Source organism: Falco cherrug, chromosome 14 (genome assembly GCF_023634085.1).
Source record: "Falco cherrug isolate bFalChe1 chromosome 14, bFalChe1.pri, whole genome shotgun sequence".
NCBI classification, from domain to species: Eukaryota; Metazoa; Chordata; class Aves; order Falconiformes; family Falconidae; genus Falco; species Falco cherrug.
The window spans coordinates 18,079,095-18,097,029 of record NC_073710.1 but is presented as its reverse complement, the minus strand read 5'-3'; the positions used below and the strand labels follow the sequence as shown (position 1 = coordinate 18,097,029).

The 17,935-nt window shown below is 46.5% G+C and overlaps 1 protein-coding gene across 10 annotated transcripts in view; it reads right to left on the bottom strand.

Moving 5' to 3' along the window:
• The window catches only part of LOC102049096 (arylamine N-acetyltransferase, pineal gland isozyme NAT-3-like), a 37,757-nt gene that overhangs the window by 7,664 nt on the left and 12,158 nt on the right, over positions 1 to 17,935 (bottom strand). For 8 of the 10 annotated variants that reach the window (XM_055726344.1, XM_055726337.1, XM_055726338.1 and 5 more), the window contains 7 exons: positions 16,166 to 16,315; positions 15,395 to 15,490; positions 9,340 to 11,616; positions 5,750 to 5,851; positions 2,865 to 4,962; positions 2,382 to 2,508; positions 102 to 213 (listed from right to left, as the gene is read on the bottom strand). The gene's annotated coding sequence lies outside the window, so the exon portion shown is untranslated. The other 2 variants (XM_055726346.1, XM_055726347.1) reach the window with 2 other exon arrangements.

Genomic DNA, 17,935 nt, shown 5'->3' with positions numbered 1-17,935 from the left:
TTTCGCAGCAGCTCTTTAGCCAGCTTTGCCCTGTCCCCGCTAGCTCCTTCCTGAGAGGAATGCTGTCCTACCCAGGCTCACATACTTTTCCTCTTGCCTACCTGGTACCTCCACCACTCCCTTGGCCGCAGACTCTGGTTTTTCCTTCTAAAGTGTCTGGTTCAGCAGGCAGCAGGGATCTCCTCCGGGGTCTGGGGCATGCAGGCACTGATTCTGGAAGCAAAATAAAGCAAAACTCACTCTGCCACGCTCGGACACATTCTTCTCATGCAGCACTTGGACATAGCAATAAGGCAGCACCGGGAAGTCAACTTGTGTGGGTGAGCAAGGAGGGGGGTCCCCCATCCCAGGCAGGGAAGGGAGCTCCTGCAAAGGATCGGCAGACCCCAGCCCTCTCCCTGCTGGGTGTTTGGAGCAATGCACATCTGCAAGACAGCTGCAGTTCGCACTGCCTTCTTCCACATCCCATTTTCCCCATTCTCACAGGCACTGCCCAAAATGCTCCTTACCAGACCGGAGGTAGGACAGCACCAGCGGGGTCTCATGGAAGTGCTTCCAAACAAGAAATTCAGCTCAGTGGGAACAGGATCAGGAAACAACTCTCCTGCCTGGGGCTGGGGGGCAGAGCCAGTGGCTCCCTCCCCAGCCCGGGGTACCTCTGGCTGCAGCCGCCCCCAGCAGCTGTGGGGCTGCCCCTGGCCAGGCACCCTCCTGCCAAGCAGGAGGTGCCTGTGTGATTTGTCCCCACCCTGAACATCAGCAAATGGTGAGTTTTTTCCTGCCTTCCTGGAAGTTCAAACCACGGTGTTATCACACAGCACCACTGCTTCCTGCAGCACTTGGCAGAGCGGTCCCCTCCCGCAGGGGGATGCGGGGTCTTGGCCTCTTCCCAAAACCATGGGGGAAGCAGGGATTGCCTCTCGGCAGCCTCCCAGGGAGCTCAGACACTTGCTTGTGCCTTTGCAAGATGTGCATGACCTACCTCCCTCTCTCTGCATCTGACCACACACACACACACACACACTGCCGCAAAGATATTCCAGCGCTTCCCATATCAGCATGTAATATGCACCCAGAGCACCTTTGGAGATGCAGGGCATTAATCTTTCTCTCTTCATTTCAATGTCCTGTCTGGAAATGGGATATATTCCATTTTACTGGCTTTTTATGCAGTACTTCCCAGAGCTGCTGTGCCACTTTCGCATGATTAACCAGTTAATAATTGCCATCATGTTACGCTGTCATTGCCGAAGGGAAGTACGCCAGTGTAATATGTAATGGGGCACCAGCATTGCTGGCTGGACCCTCAGACAGCTTCATTACACACTTTCTAACGAGAGCTGTCCATAATGCTGTCAAAAGCATACTTGGGACATTTTCCAAATGGGAAAATTTGGAAATTTGAAAAAACTTGGGGCTGGAGTGCTGGTACAGAGGTGTAGTTGGGTAAAACAGGCATCCACAGCAGAGCCCGCAAACAAAGCAGATGGTCTATGGGGAAATACTTAGTTGCTAAAGACCGGTTGCTAACTCTCTAATTTTACCACATTCTCACCATTACCAGTAGCTGCTCGGTAATTGCAGGGCAATGTGTTTTTCTGTGCGGGGACAGAAAGGCCTCATTTGAAAATAAAGACATTATGTTCATCTAGTCCAAAAGTCAACAGGAGACATTCCGTTCAAACTAATTAGCTGATAATCTGCAAAAATTCTGTACAGGTGCTAAACAAAAACATAAAATAGCCTGCGACCTGCACACATGCAATTCCAGCCCTTTACGTGTGACCTGCCTGCACAAGGAGTATTCACAAGTCCACAGGCTCTGCCTTCGTCAGGCACGAACGGCTGGGTACTCAAACCTGCGTACTGTACACAATATACTGCAAGATATTTTAAGAGGAAAATAACCCCAGCTAAAGAACAGGCACACTGACTAACGTAGAGTTATATATGTGTGTGAATACAGGGGAGGAGGGGGAAATGAGAGTTTGCTCAGCCCTCTAAATTGCCTTCGGTGAGCTCACATTTGGGAGAACAGAGAGGTACTGATGAAACACTTGCAACGTTTCTGCAGCTGAGATATGAAGCAACAGAAAGAACATCTCAAAGGGAAATATTCCTTAATTTTCCTAAATGGAAAATATTTTGCCTTTATAATTGAAACGTTCTTCATATAGTGATATAATTTATATTACTGGACATTTTATATATTTACATATATATACACACATAGATTAGCTCTGAAAAAATATCTTCGTACATGTGCCTAAATGCAGCAACCGTCACCATTTATGACCTGTGAAACTACCAAGCCACATCCTCAGCAGGATTAGATTGTCTTTATTCCACCCAAGCCTCATAGCAATGCTACTTGCACTCACCTGGCTTTGAGCCTACTCCTCCAAAAAGCTCCTCCAAAACCACACCGTTGCTTCAGTGACAAGGCAATGGGAAAAGTCCAGTGGACTTCAGTGGGAATTCAGATCAGCCCTAATTCAGGCAATCAGCCTGGAAACATGCAAGGCGCGAGCAAATACATGAGTTCTGTCATTCCCATTCGTCAGGTATTTTTCTTGGGGGGGGAGTAGGTGGGAAGGAAACCTTTTATCTCAGTGAAGAGTAGGAAACGGGAGTTACAGCGACAACAAAGAGGGGAAAAAAAACCAACTGCAAAAAAAACCAACCGCACCTTCAGGAAACACATTCATTACAATGTACTAACACGCAGCACAGAAATATATGATTGCAATGATAACATATTCCCTTCACCCCATTGCTGACTCAGGAGTGCAACCAGGAAAAAAAAAAAGAAAGAAAAAAGTTAAAGAGGGATGCTCTGGATTCGAAACAGTGCCCAGGCTTACCTTTACTGGGGTCTTCTGGCTGTGTCGAGGAGAGGCTGGAAGTTGTGGGAAGATTCAGAGGCAAGACGATGGTTTTGCGGGGCTCTCCATTGCTTCTTGGCAATAAATAGCCCCACCACAAGTAGTATCAGTGTCAGGCATGTCCATGGAGCTGGGTGTTTACAGACGGAAAGGTTTTTCCCAGTGTAAAAGCCAAAGGCGGTGGAGCAAGGGTTACTGTGGCAACCAGGAGCTCCTGGCTTTCCTCCCTGCTACACACTTGTGGGGGGGGACACTGGTGTGACTTCTGAGTGGCACTGCAGGGACTCGTGGACATGCAAAGACACTTTTCACCTGTTTTTTTCCATCTTCCCATGCACCCACAGCTGGTATATACAGCACAAAGCGCACCACGGAGAGATGTATGGAAGAGAAGAGAGACCACAAAGCAAAGGGGGCTGAGAGAAATCACCCATGGTTTTGCCACGGGCAGCCCGGATGCTGCTGTACCGAGGAGGGATGGAAGGAAGACTGCAGCCCTCCGGGGCTTCGGGAGGGACTGAAAGCTGGGAAGCAGGTTTTAGGTATGGTCAGTGCAGGGAGCGCTATTCTGGAGAGCAGAGTGGGGAAAGAGTCGCTGTTGACAAGGTAGATTGTCATAGCTGGTGGGATCTAAAATTGCATCCACTTCTGCATTGCTGGGCTGGGCACTGAGTGAATCTTGTAAAAAAAATAACTCAAGCTACTGAATCTAATTGTCTTCTAGGAATCGAGCTATGCCAAGAAGCAGCCCTTTCTCAAAAACCAGCTCCATGCCTGCTGTGCTGCCCCAGGGCTGATATCCACTATGTTATTTTTTTTTCCCCAGCAAGGATCAGTTTGATCCTTGATCATCTGAACTGGCGAATGGCCTTTGCTGTGGGATGATGCACCTGATTCAAGTGACATCAACCCCGTGCATTTTCATCCTGTAAGGTAAAAGGCAAATAATCTCCATGCAACGGTGGTGGTACTGTCTTTTCATGTCACACCATTGCAAATTGATGCTACATCCAGGTCAGTGTTTCCTCTCAGGCAGATGCTGAAGATTATCATCCGCCTTTCCAAACCTTTATTTAATAGGAGCTGTGGTATGAAATTCTGGTGAAATAGTCCTTGAAAAGTAACCACCTGCTTTTTAGGTGGCTGGAGGCACATCTCTGCTGCTCCCCGTTTTAAAATAAATAGACCTGTCATGGAGAAAAGCCTACGGTTCAGCCGCACACCATGGAGTCCCACTGAGACCAAACCCAACGCTAAATACGTCAGTTTACACTGATGTTCTTTTTAATTGCTTTCTCAGCAGTTGTGCCCAGAGCCCTCCTCATGTTCCAGTGCAGCTCCTGCCCAGCGCCGCTCACCATCCCCCAGGGCCAGAGCAAACAGAGACAGGGATAATATTGACAAATAACAGTGATGTCACTGGGGCTGGACACTGGGACCCTGAGCCTGGGCAGGTGATGGAGGGAAGTGCTTTCCACTCAGGGTAGCTTTCTGCTAAAATATCACTGGTGCAAGCCCTTTGGGAAATTTCCAAGCTGTAGCAGGACTCGGTGGCTGCCCAGGTGAGCAAAGCAGCTGCACGGCCCTTTTTCCTCCCATTTCCAGCTTTCTTGAGAGGCACCAGATGCTCCCCAGCCTTGCAAGGAAGATGGGGTGAGCAAGTCTGTAAACCCTTCAGCAAGCAAACCCTGTCCCCTTCATTAGCCCAGGAAGCACTAAGCAACCTCACCAAAAGCAACCACCAGCCCTCTGTCAGCTCTTTTTTGCCAGGTCCTTACCCACTTTGTAATTATTCTTCTAATTCCTGACTATGCCAGCATAGCTAATAATTTTCCAAAGAGTGTGGGATCGAGAGCTTTGCCAAAGGGCAGCACCTGAGGTCTCACCACACATTTCTTCTTTCTAGAAAATCGCTTACCCAATCATAGAAACCCAGTGGTTAATTTCTGCTACCATTTTGGATAAACTCCCATTCTGTTGTTATTGCTCACAGCAGTCAGAGGCAGCCACAGCATCCGATGTGCCTGAATCTGTCTCCCCCTCATGCATGTATCTGAGGCATATTCTCCAGTGGCATCTGAAATCAGATGGTGGGAACGTACATTTTGCTTTCAGCTAATAATTGAGAGACTAAACCTGCCTGGCTGCAAGGGACTCCAGGGAAGGGCTTGGAAATTGGCTGGGAGCTTCCTTCTCAACTTATATTGAAGCAGCTCCTGAATGTTTCATCATAAGAAAATTTGACTGCATATTTATATGGCCTCAAAGATACCCAGTTTAAAACTGCAAAATCAATTCACCAGCTGCATCAGTTATCTCTCTCTGGTGTTACTCCAGCTAACCCGGCGGATTCGGTTTTCATCACTTTGCACATGAAGGCATGAATAGGCAATGCCCTGCCCCATCCTCATCAGAGAAAGAGTTTCTCTTAGCCCTTTGCTCAGTAACACACCATTTGCCCACACCGAAGGCTTCAGCTACAGCAGGGTACTTCAGCAGGACAGCAGAATTGAAGCTCAGCCTGACCGAGCGGGCATGACTGCAGTCAGATTGCCCGTCTGACATGCAAAACCAGAAGAAAAAAATCCTTTTTTTTAAAAAAAACAAACAACTATACCACTGGTCAATCAGTAACCTGGACTAGAAAACAATCTAAACATCACAAAACCATGAGTTCCTACTGCTGCCAAATGCAAACCCAAATCCAGCTTTGATTCAGGGTGCAAACCTGAACTGCAGCTCCGGTGCCGTCGGTGCTCGGTGCTCTGTACCCCGGTGCTCAGGCAGAGCTGCTGCAGCAGCACACGCGCCTGCCACAGAACAGGGGGAATTTTGCTTTGCTCTCCCTGGGGACCAGCACGTACCTTTCGAAGCTGCATATCATTTCAGTAGTTACTCTCAGTCTCCAAAACATCAAGCTCCTTTTATAGGAATGTGCTGCAATTTAGTACCATCAGCAAACCCCGCTGAAACAGGGAGAAACACAGACCCATCAAAGATCCCTGCAGAAACCCACCCACAGCCCACAGCCCTTCCGCAGCGCCGGCACTTTTCTCTGTATCATCTCTGCAGAAATTTAATTCACTTAATCTACCCTCATTTGTAACCCATCTCATTCCCTAGGCTTAGCTAATGATCTGATGTTGTGTGTTATGTGTTTAAAACGCTGTCTAACAATAAATGGTTTATTTTTTCACTGGTAGCATCTTGGTGAAATATTTATGATCACTAGATGTCACTGTAATTTTACTCCGTCTCCAGCCCTACTGAACCAACGTGATTCCTGGGCTCAGTGAGCTCGCTTTAAAATCCTTTCCAATTTACTAGTGATCAGAAAAATACCCAGCTGCTGGGCTGGCGGAGGGTTTCCTAGGGTGGGAAGGGAGAACTGGCCTTGGTCCACTGTTAGTCTGGGGTGCTGTGCACAATGCAAAACCATGCAACTTTGGAGCCAAGCGCTCACACCTGTGTGTGTGTGTGTGTACACATGATGCGTGGCCACACATGCGGGTTTCTGCTCAACACATCAAAGTCCTGCTAATTTAATGTTGAGTAATTAAACCCCTCAGGCCTGTGCACACAGCAAAATGTGTGTGCGGACACACTGTGCCCTGGGCTGTCTGTGGTTCATCGGGGCTGGCACATCTATAAGGCCATCTTATCTGGAAGTCCAGAAATCTGGACTGCAGATTTCCCTGGAGCTTTAACGATCAAGTGCCCTTAAAATTTTGTTGTTGTTCTTTAATAATGCCCCCACTTTTCTCCCAAACACACAGCCCAAATTCCCTCACCATCATCTGAGCACTCCCATCATCCTTTTCATCCAATCATCCCATTCCTACTGCAACTCCGGTTAATCACACAGGCTTTAGGACTCAGAAATCTCTATAGAAGTATCTTGCCTCTTTCACTTGCCCTAAAAGATTTTACAGAATATATTTCTTCAGGGCCGACTCAAATCCACATTCCCTATTTCCTGAATTGTTGATTTCTCCATTGTACTCAGCCTCTGGGATATGGCAGTTTAAATATTATAGACCACACTCCCGCATAGGCACACATGGGAATTCTTTTTTTTTTAATTGGAAAAAAAAAAATACCACTGAAATTAGTGGAAAAAAATTTAGCCTGCTTAAAAATTATTTGCCTCTGTCCAATGCCATTATCCAGATCAGCAGAATATATCTTCACTCCATACTCCGGGTCCCGCTGGGGAATATGCCAAAAGCAGGTCTTTCAAGACAAATCAGCTATCCAGTGTGCAGTGCTCCCAAGGCAGCGCTGGCAGCTGAGCCAGAGGAAGCAAAGCTCTTTGCTGGCATCTTTTGGTGAGCCAGGAGAAAGGACTGAGGGCCACAGCTGTCTCCATGTCCCTGCAGTGGCAAGGGGTGGATGGCAGACCCTGGCCACATCCAAGGGAGCTTCACAGCCGTGGAAAATAAGATCTGCTGTGAGGCAATTACACGGAGCCGTGACGGAATGAGGGATGCTGGGGTGATGTGCGCTGGGTAGAATCTAATTGCAGTGCCTGTAACAACAAATTTCCCTTTGAACTAGTCCACACTCACTTTGCAGCAGTCTAGTCCGGCAGCAGCAGGTCTTTAAATGCTCATGGGTTGCCTGCCACTCCTGCAAGTGGTAGCAAGAGGTGGGCTGTCTGGGCAGGGGGTAACGCCACAAGTGAAAGGCACATTCTGGCTTGCTACCCTCACTCAAATTATGGCCTGTCCACCTCTATTCATCCCAGCATCCTGGCTGCTGTAATACATCACATTCTAGTATCGACACCATCTCACTTTTGAAAAGCCTTTCTCTTCAGGATTCATTAAAAAGAGCCAAAATGAGCAAAAATGCTTCTAGACAAGCATTTTATTTTCCTGTGGAGCCACCAGAGGAGCTTTGTTGGCTCCCATAAGGTCAAACGCCTTTCATCTTCTATGCCAACCACAACCTAAAAAGCCCTAAATTTCCTTTGAGTTCTGTTAATTAGCTGAAGCAACACAGTCCTCTCTTTAGAAACCCTCCTCCACATCTCACCCAACAGGACGCACCACACTTTTCCTGATGCGTAACAGCAACACACAAATCAGAAGATAAAGAGAGGCTTTAAAGATTTGCCACTGAATAGACACATTAGGGCTATGCTGCTAATCCTGAAAAATGACTGGGAACCTTGCTAGTACAACCACATCTGTGTTAGGTTAGTGCTCAAGTAGACACGGCACAAGTATCTCCTTGTTCACTGGAGACTCATTAGTCCTGGGTTAAAGCTAATACGGAGTCACCGGTGCTTTGCCTGGGGCAGGAGTAGGTTTGAGGTGCGTTGGGTGGAGCACCTCAAGTTTGGCACGCACCCACTTGCCAAGCTCATGGCCCCGAGGGCCGATGTCTGTGAGGGACCCTTGCAATCCCACCAGCTCTCTTGCTGGGTTCCTCTGCAAGAACAGCCTGAAAGGTCTTCCACCAAGCTAACTGGTTAAAAAGGGTAAGGAGGGACAGAGAAACCAACGGACTAAAGCGACTAACTCATGAAAATGACATCCTGGATCTATTTTCATATATATAGCACACTCTTCTTCAGGAATTGCATGAGTTTTCTTATTTGTTTTGAAGGGTTATAAATGACTTGGGAGCCTGATGGTGCATACATAAAAAGTGTTGAAACAGTTCAGTTACAGGTGTGACAACTTTAAGCCCCATTTATACTTTGGCAGCTCCCTGCACACAGAATCTCTCTCCAGGTCATTGACTTATTTCAACACGATTCAACTCAATCAAGACCCTTCTCAACAAAACCCAGCCTAAACCATTGCCAGTCCAAAGTGCTGCATATTAAGAGCTACCACACATTTCATCATTTGAAAAACAGATTAATATTATAGGGAAAATATTCAAAAGCGAGGCTAAAGTTATGTGGAACACCCTCACATGAACATTGCTGTAAACCATATTTTTAAACAGATTTAATCTTTGTTTACCCAGAAATACCCCAAAGAATAACTTGAACAATACTGGGCTGTGGATTCATAGCACAGATTATTTAAAGCAGATGGTGAGCCTGCGTGGATGCGCTCCATCAGAGAAAATGTGGCCATAATTGGATTTATTTTAATTCACTTATACTTTGACTACAGGAGAAATGCGAGTAAAGTTCCTCATGCAGACAAGCCCTGAGGTTAGGGCTGTCAGGGAGCTGCTGGTTTCCTTGCTCTCAACTCTATCTCGAAAACTGGACTTAAATGCAAAAGTAACATCAGATGCTTATAAGCGAAAGTGAATCCCCCGTCTTAAAGCCTTTATTCATGGTCAGATCTTTCCTCCTTAATTCACTCCGACTAGCACTTTATGCAAGCAGTCCTGAATGAAATGATACTCCCCATAAACAGCATCTCGCTTATCAAAGTGTTTTGCAGAGACCAGGCTAATGCTGGGTGCGGGAGGGCATATCACTCACCTCCAGCAGCTTCAATTTTCACATGCTTTGCAGCAGTGGAAGGAGACGAGTTCCCCTCGGGAGGTGCCATCCCTGCCACGCAGTGTGGAGCCGGGGGAAGGACAGTGACACCCATCTCCAGCCACGTCTTCTGCTGCTGCCTTGGACGTGCTGCCTTCCCACCTCTGCCGCCTGGCTCCTTTCAGGGGGTTCCTTTCCTCTTCTCGATTTCTAGGCTTCCTGTGTTCCCACACATCCTAGCTGCTACCTGGATGGTACCTAATCATCACTTCTAACCTGGGTTCTCATTAAAAGGAAGACAACTTGCTTTTTCCAGCTAGAAAGGTGCTGGTGGTCTGAGCCTTGACTTGCTGGAAGGTGCGTGCAGCAGCTGTGAGTGCTGTGCCCCAGCGAGCAGGAGGAAGGGGCTCACTTTTCTCTGTACTGAGCTATAATGTATGTACGTATATGCTGTAATTACAAGCATATTGCTGTGCAAATGCATAATAAATAAAACTCTCATTTCCTTATGAATTACACGTAATGGGCTACCCAGTGTTACTAGCTGGACCACATATCGCATTGCCTGGCCATGCTGAAACCTGCCAACCGCATCATCACAAGCCTCAGTTTCCCTTATCACTTCCCAAATGTTCTCACTTGCAAAGTGCCCCAGCAACCCGTGAGTGCAGGATGCATGCAAGCAGCGGACCAGCTGCCAGCACCCCGCCGCCAGGTTGGCTGCACAGCCGTGGCAGCACGCGGAGATGTGCGGCTCCAGGGGCAGATGGTGCGTGGGAACGACCTGCCCGTAGGTACACCTCCGATAGCTGTTTATTTCCACACATTTAACTGATGCTAGCGCTTTTTGTGTGTGTGTGTGCTTATTCTATGTTTTAATCTGAGGAATACTGGCTGGGTGAGGCAGTGCCCAGTTAGTGAAAGGCTGCGGCTGCATGTTGCAATATGGCCAGCACGCCGCCACAAATACAGTGCTGCCACGCCTGCCAGCCCTGTCCCCAGATTAGTCGCTCAGACGTTACTGCTGATGCGTTTGAGCAGAACCCAAACACAATTTCACTCGTCCATCACTAGAAAAATCAAAGCATGTTTCCCCATGCAAGGCACAGAGCGGAAAGCGATGGGGAAAGACCAACCTGGCATCTGTGCTCAGCCTCACAGGGTGGGCAGCCCTTCCCGGAGCCTGCCCTGGGGGAAACAGCTGCCAAGAGCCCTCCAATATACAGATGTTGCTTCCCTTCTACGTTTTTTTTTCCAAATATTTCCTCTGTCACACTTATCTCTGTAGTTCTGATATATATTGGCAGTAGCCTGTTCCTGCAGGCTGCACAACATATGCGCTTAAACTCAAATCACATCAGTGTTTCTTACCTATGTACCAGTACTACCTGGCATGAAATCAGCATATATTCTAGCACCCCACCCCAAACCTTCCAGTTTCACAGAATATTTCTTTTTCTATTTGCTAATTACCACGTAATGCCATATTAATTCCCTTGCAATTGGATTTTCAAAATATTTCTGTAATTGGCCAAAATTTCTCTCCCTGGACATCTGAAAACTAACATTCCCATGTTACATTTCAGCAAACAGCCAGTCTGTGGGTGCTGGTGAGTGCATCGCCCATGGAGTGCGGAGCAGTGGGACACAGGAGGCTGTCCTGAAGGGAAGCAGGATTTGGGGGCCAAAAAGCTGTTTTGGTGATGTTACCTATTTTTGGCCTCTCCAAAGCAGCCCAGGTGCTGGGTATGACAGGGAATGTGGGGATGGCAAGGACAGCATGATGGGACTGCTTGGACAGCTGCACTATTCATGGAAATTCCAGCAATATTTAAGCTGAGAGTAGGCAAATTTAGATCAGATATTAGGAAGAAGTTCTTCCCTGTGAGGCTGGCGAGGCGCTGGTCCAGGCTGCCTGGAGCAGCTGTGGGTGCCCCATCCCTGGCAGTGTCCCAGGCCAGGCTGGACGGGGCTGGGGGCAACCTGGGCTGGTGGTGGGTGTCCCTGCCCATGGCAGGGGGGTGGGACTGGGTGGTCTTTAAGGTCCCTTCCAACCCAAACCATTCTATGACTCTATGATTCAGTTGTCATTGAGCAAGATGGGGAGGACTCTCAGTCCAAGTTGTGTAAGTCTGTTGGTCTTGAAAGGCTCAATACTCTGAGCACAACATGCTTATACGTCCCCGGTGAAGCTGTTCTCACCTCTAGTACCACTGCGAATTCCCAGCAGCCACTAGATGTCACCAGGATTTTACTGGCTTTCTGTTCTATACGCAACTGGGGACCGTAAGAAAATAATTACCATTAATAATACAAAAATGTCCACTTATTCCATTGAACACAGAGCTCAGAGAAGGGTAAAAGTGACCCAGACTCCTACTTCTGCGTGTGCCATCTCTGAGAGTACTTAGACAGAGCACCTGCACACATGGATACGATTTTTAATTTGTCTCTCGATAGCAGGAGAATAGTTTGATATCATAATGATGGAGTTTCTCCAGCTAGGTATCAGGCTAAAACTTACTTTTCTTACTGCATTTATCAGACTCCCATTTAATTCTCCAGCCTTGCTAGCTTTAAAGTTATCCCCCCGGCTTGGTAATCCTGCCCAGCATCACCTAGGCAGTAAAGAGGACAAGGAAAGATTTGGGAATGAGATGAACCAAATGGCTCCACATGCAAACAAATCAGCAAAGCCATTTCTGGGGATACCTCTGCCTCCAAAATGTGTGAAGCTGTAGGAAAGCAAAGGGCTTCCAGCGAGCAGTGCAGTTTACACATACATTTTCATTAACCTTTACTGGTTAATTATTAACCTGTAACCATGCCATTCACAATCTGGAGCATAAAGATTAGAAATTGTGTTCATAATCCCACAAGGCTCCACTTTCTCTCTCACCTCACAGGCACAAAGCCACGTAGCCACAGCCCCGTGGGGTGCTGGCAGCCCACCGCAGGCTCCGCGGGCGCTGGAGCCCCATCGCAGTGCCCCAGTTCCTACACCTGTGCCAGCATAAAATGTGGGAATCCTCCTCCACTGTGTGCTCAAACACGCAGTGCATGAAGCAAGTTGTACGTGCAAATCCTACCAGGCAGGGGCTGAAGCCTCTCGCGGTGGCAGCACAGCCCGTGCCGTCGCTGTGCCCGAGCACCAAAAGCCATCTTTGCTTTTGGTGGTTCCCTCTACCACTAAGGAACTGCTGCTAGTTCATGTGTCTGTCCATCAGGCACTGAACTTAAGGTCTGGCTTTTAAGATATTTAGATACTGAACTGAGCAGAATTCCTTGCTTTTCCTTAAAATCCCTGCTCTCCAGCTGTTGGGTTTTTTTTAACACAGGTATTTTAAGAGTCCTACCCCACTGGCCTAATACCAGCACAAGCCCTAATGCCTGCCTCTTCTTCTTTGGCTATTAAATTATCCATCCAGCTCAACTCTTCAATCAAACCATCCTTGTCCTGTTGTTCTGCTTCTTTGGGCCCAAGAAGATGCTTGTGTAAGTTCGTCCCCCTCACTTACACAAAAGCCCAACAACACAAGCCATCAGAAGGAATTGGGGTCAGCACCTCATTTCCCAAATCAGGCAGGAACTCAGCAGATCCCTGTGAGACTGTTTGGCTTTGGATAAGCCCTAAATGCCACAAATCACTGTAAATAGGAGCCCCTTTCTGAATACATTTCCTTCAAAATTTCCATAGTCAACGCTTCGCAGAATGAAAGTGTCCACCCCCCCGTCAGCACCACTTATATCCCACTCCTCTACTCAGAGCTAAAGGTGTGTACATATATTCTAAAGGTATATTATATACCCCACAGCAATAACTAATGGAGATGCCCATGTCTGCTGTAGGGATCATTCTGGGTCTCCTACAACACACATCCTTTCAATCTGAAGCCTGCTGTCTTCCAAGAACAGTCAAACAAAACAGACTTTACAGCTCTGTCTGAAGACAGCTTTTTAAATTAACTCTGGGGTTATTTTCATTTTTGTTTCATGACACATAATATATTTAATACAAAAGAAAATATGCCTGGCTTAGAACTTCAGCCAAAGATGACAAGTCCAAAATTATCTCGGCTTAGAAATATTACTACCCAGGTTATTAGTCTTAGGTTTGGTTTATGATCACTTCTTCCAGCAGTGCTGCTACACTTGGAATTAATTGCAGCTTGTGTTCTTTCTGCACAAAGGAAGGTGGAACAGAGTATGCATTTTACCACTGCTTCTTGCACAAATACAAAAAGAGCAAAGGTTGCTTACTGCCATTTCTTTTATGCAAGTTTATCTGTAACTTTGTCACTTTGTAGCCTGCTACTGGTTAAAAAGTGGATATAGGTTATGTTTCATTTCAGTTTTCCTTAAGAAGTAAGCATACTCCTTTTAGGATCAAGAAATTCATTTAAATTTCAAATTACCATTTTTTACCAAATATCTTCTGTTCTCTCTGATAGTAAAACATGTTTAATACCCAGTGGGACTGGCCAGGTCTCGGTCCCATAAGACAGACAAAAAGGAGTGCATATCTGTATTTCATGCCTCAGTTCTTGTAACCCTCTCCTCTTTTCTTGTTTCCCTCACCCCCTGCTCAACATAGGAAAGATCCAGCTGCCAGGTAGGGAAGGTGACTCTACACCCTGGGCTTGCCCACCCAGGACACAGCTCCCACCCGGATAACCCCTCACAGAAACACTCACATGCTCCCTGCTCAGAATCCTCAGATTTGGGCACTGAGATTTCCTTTTTTTTTTTTTTTTTTTTCCTGACCAGGCAGATACACTCTTCAGGGGATATGGTTTCTTAAGAGACGGAAAAAACCTACCATCTTTGTTCCTTGTCTCTTAACAAGAGGTGATGGATCCTCCCTATCTGCTGATCACACCCTCAGGTTGGAATGGCCACCACTGGGGCAACCTCTGCCTCAAGCAATGGCTCTGCCAGCACCACCAGAAGCCCCCAAAGATGCTCACCTCAGCAGTCCGCTACGAACTCTAATACACAACCAATATTAAAAGAAAAACACACACAAAAAAAAACCACAAAGAAATACCAAAACAAACAAACAAAACAAAACAAAAAACCCCAAAACAAACAAAAAAAAAAACCAACAAAAAAACCAAACCCAAAAAAACCCACAACTGCAATGGCCACAGATGGGTAATTCCTTCTCTAGTAAATCACCCAGTCAAGAGTCTAGTGTCTCAGTGCCTGGTAGATGATAAAAGCATTTAGGGACAAAACTTTCCACAACAGCCCCAGCCCCTTTAACACTTTGTCCCCACTAAAGCCAGTGCCAACATGAGTGGTGGATGCTGTGGAGGTAACTGGTGGAGGGGACCTACCACTGCCCTGAATAATGCAATGGAGCAACGGCATCTTGGTATTTCTCAGCCTTGTTAGTTTAATACCACTTATTTAACTTGTCTGTTTGCATTAAGTCCAACACTTTGGATGCCCCGATGTATTTTATGATACTTGCTTGCTGTTGCTTTTGATGGTCTTATTTGTGATTCAGCAAATAGTACCTAAGTAATCAATATTCTGTCTGGGTGGACATTTTATTTATCTACAGAGCCACCATATGAATTTGGTTGGTTTACTGGAGGTCAAACACTTTTCATCTTCTCCATGAGCCAAAGAAAATTGAAAGATTTAAACTCCCTTTGAATTCCTTTGATTAACTCAGGGAAAATATCGCGCTTTTTTTTTTTTTTTTCCCCCAAACTCAGCAGCAGAATTGTCTTCACTATAAATCTACCTCACTTTGACACATTGATCTCTGCATAATGGGCAACATCAAGTGTTGAGGCATGAACTGGAAGATGAAGGAAGCTGTAGAAGAGTTATGAATGGTGCTGTTATCAATTACCATACATACACACATACCTCCTTTGGGATGGATTTTAAAAAACCACCACATAAAATCAATAAGAGCTGTATAATTAGCTGGGGGGGGGGGGGGGCGTGGAACAAGGGCTGGGATCCTCATGTTTGGGAATTGCACAAAGCACCCACACTGTATCAGCAAATGAATGGTACATCAATATTGCATACTTACATCAGTATCATTCCCCCAGTTGGTCCAAATTCAGACTGTACAAGTGCACGCCACGCCACTGCTTTCATCTCGCGGTTTTAAAAAGCAAGAAGAAACCTGTTAAGTTTCAGACATGGGGAGGAAAAGAGAACAGAAGAGCAGATTTCAGCCCTTTCCCACCTTTCTTGCACAACTCTGAAGTGCCCCAGCTTGCAGGGCTGTCAGGGACAGAGAAACCCAATGACTAAACCAACTGAATAATGAAAATAACACCCCGGATCTCGCTCATATGCTTTTTCTGCTGACTTCTACAATTTTTACAAAAAATTACAATTTTTTTTTTAATTGGTAATGTTTCAGAGTCAAATTTTTAAGATTGCTTAAATGATCCAAGCCTTTTCACATAAAAGTTGCATCATTTTAAATAAAAATATGGCTTAAACCCCCCTCATTTAGCTAAACAGGTAAATCCCTATATCGACACACTTCTGTCCATTTGGTGACTTGTTCCCAGTTATCGCATTTGATCTGGAACTGGTTTAAGATTAATTAAAATAAGTCACTCTTTCGATACACTGCAACTTGCATTCATTTGACAAAATTAATGTGAAAAGCAGAGTCAGGTTAAGCATATGAGGATTCTTCATTTTGACAGGACCTAATGGTGGTTCTCAGCGGGACTTAGACACCACTGCCCAGGATCACACAAACTTCAAATACACTTAGCTTAATCAGCTTACACTTTGCGTGAGGGAGAACTGACTTCTTCCAGTACAATCATGGCCTGAGTACCTGTGCAAAACATCCAGAAGTTTGCCTCGGGTGGTTTTCAGGGATTCAGATTTGAAATTATGAGAATCTCAGGGATGCAGGATGCGAAGGGGCAGCAAGAGCTGCTGGGGTCCCACACCCTGCGCTAGGGCAGGTTCAAGCAGACCACACCTGCATATGGTGCAGAAGAAGAATTAAAGAAATCCTTTGTGTTGCAACACCACCAAATCCCAGGTTTGGCACAGGGAGCCAAGGAGCTGCCTCCCCCTGTACCTCCCACCCCGGCAGCCCCAGCTCCCTCCCACTCCCCACCAGTTCACCACTTGCCCTCAGCCATCTCAGACAAAAAAAAACTTGTTATCCCTTCTCAGCTGTCTCCCTCGTGGACTAAACAAAGCCTGCTCTAGCCACAGTTTCTGATAAGGGTTGTTGGTTTTTTTTAGAAAGCTTGAATTATTTTTGTTGGGTTTCTTCTGGAGTCCTTCCTCCCCCCTGCTGCACCCCCTCGTTCATGTTATGCAGCAAAACTGGACACATCTTTGCGTCTAAATCACCGCAGTGCCTGGACCGCTGCTCGCTGCTCTTTGTAAACAGCCTTTCAGTTTAAATACATCCACCTTGCCGCAAAATTATTAAACTGTATTTCCTCTCCTGCTTTAAAGGAATGTCGCAGGCACTGTGTCAAAAGTCCACTGAAGATAAAGGCAGATCAATGCATGCTGCAGCTCCATCTTAGAAATAAATTAGATTGGGCAAAAATTATTTGTTCTCAGAAATCTGTTTAGCAATGTATTTTTCCTGTAGACATTTATGTATTGCTCAATAAGGCTTTCCAGTAACATGCTTGGTACCAATGAGAGAGAAAGAAGGAATACATGGGATAAAAGTCATGCAGGTGAACCAATGGAGCCAGGAGCTGAGGAGGAGGAAGATGAGGTGGACAACCTTCCATGGTTCCCTAGGTAGTTTCAATTGCATTCTGGAGTTCTTGTTTCACTCAGATGCAAGCGATGCTTTTATGCACCTTGGGTATATTTTTCTAGAGAGCTGACATGTGTTTTAACCTCTGACTCCAACAGGCAGGTGGGTGCACGCACATCCCCAAAATGCCATCCCGCAGCGCTCCACCTTTGGGCTCATTTTTACTTTCTGCACATTCAAACTTTCTCACGCTACATTGGCGTTGCTAAATATTTACACGAGGCAGCAACACTCCTGGCTGCGGTTAGCAGGGAGTTACGCATTTGCAGCATCTGTCAAGGTGGGTTTGTTCCTGCACTGCTGGCTGAGCGAGCGCCCACGCCACCTCCCACGCCCCTGGAGAAACAACCCTTTCCTCGCAGCCATCACCAAGCAGTTTTTATAACAAATTACACCAAGAAAACAAAGGTGTTGAATTCTTATTGGGCTTCCCCTCCTTGGGGAAGCAAAATCAGCTCTTGGCTTTCACATCTCCATTGCAACCCTGCATGACCCTACTGCCATGCAAACATCTCTGGTTGGCATGGCTGTGACAAAGAGGGGTCTCGCTGGAGCGCAGGAGTTGTAGATATGAAATGCATTTGTCAACACTGCAGCAGTAACAGGAGGTTGTTACATCAAGATAAAAGTGTCCAAAATAGGTGGATCAAGCTGGCAGCGAGCAGCAAGGGAGGCCGCTGCAGCCAGCAGGAATGGTCACAGCCGTGCGGGGTGCTGCCCCCGGCTCTCTGTGAATGGCACCGCTTCACAGGGCTTTTATATATCCTTAGAAAACTCGAGTGAATGAGTGTCCACCTCCAACCAACTGCC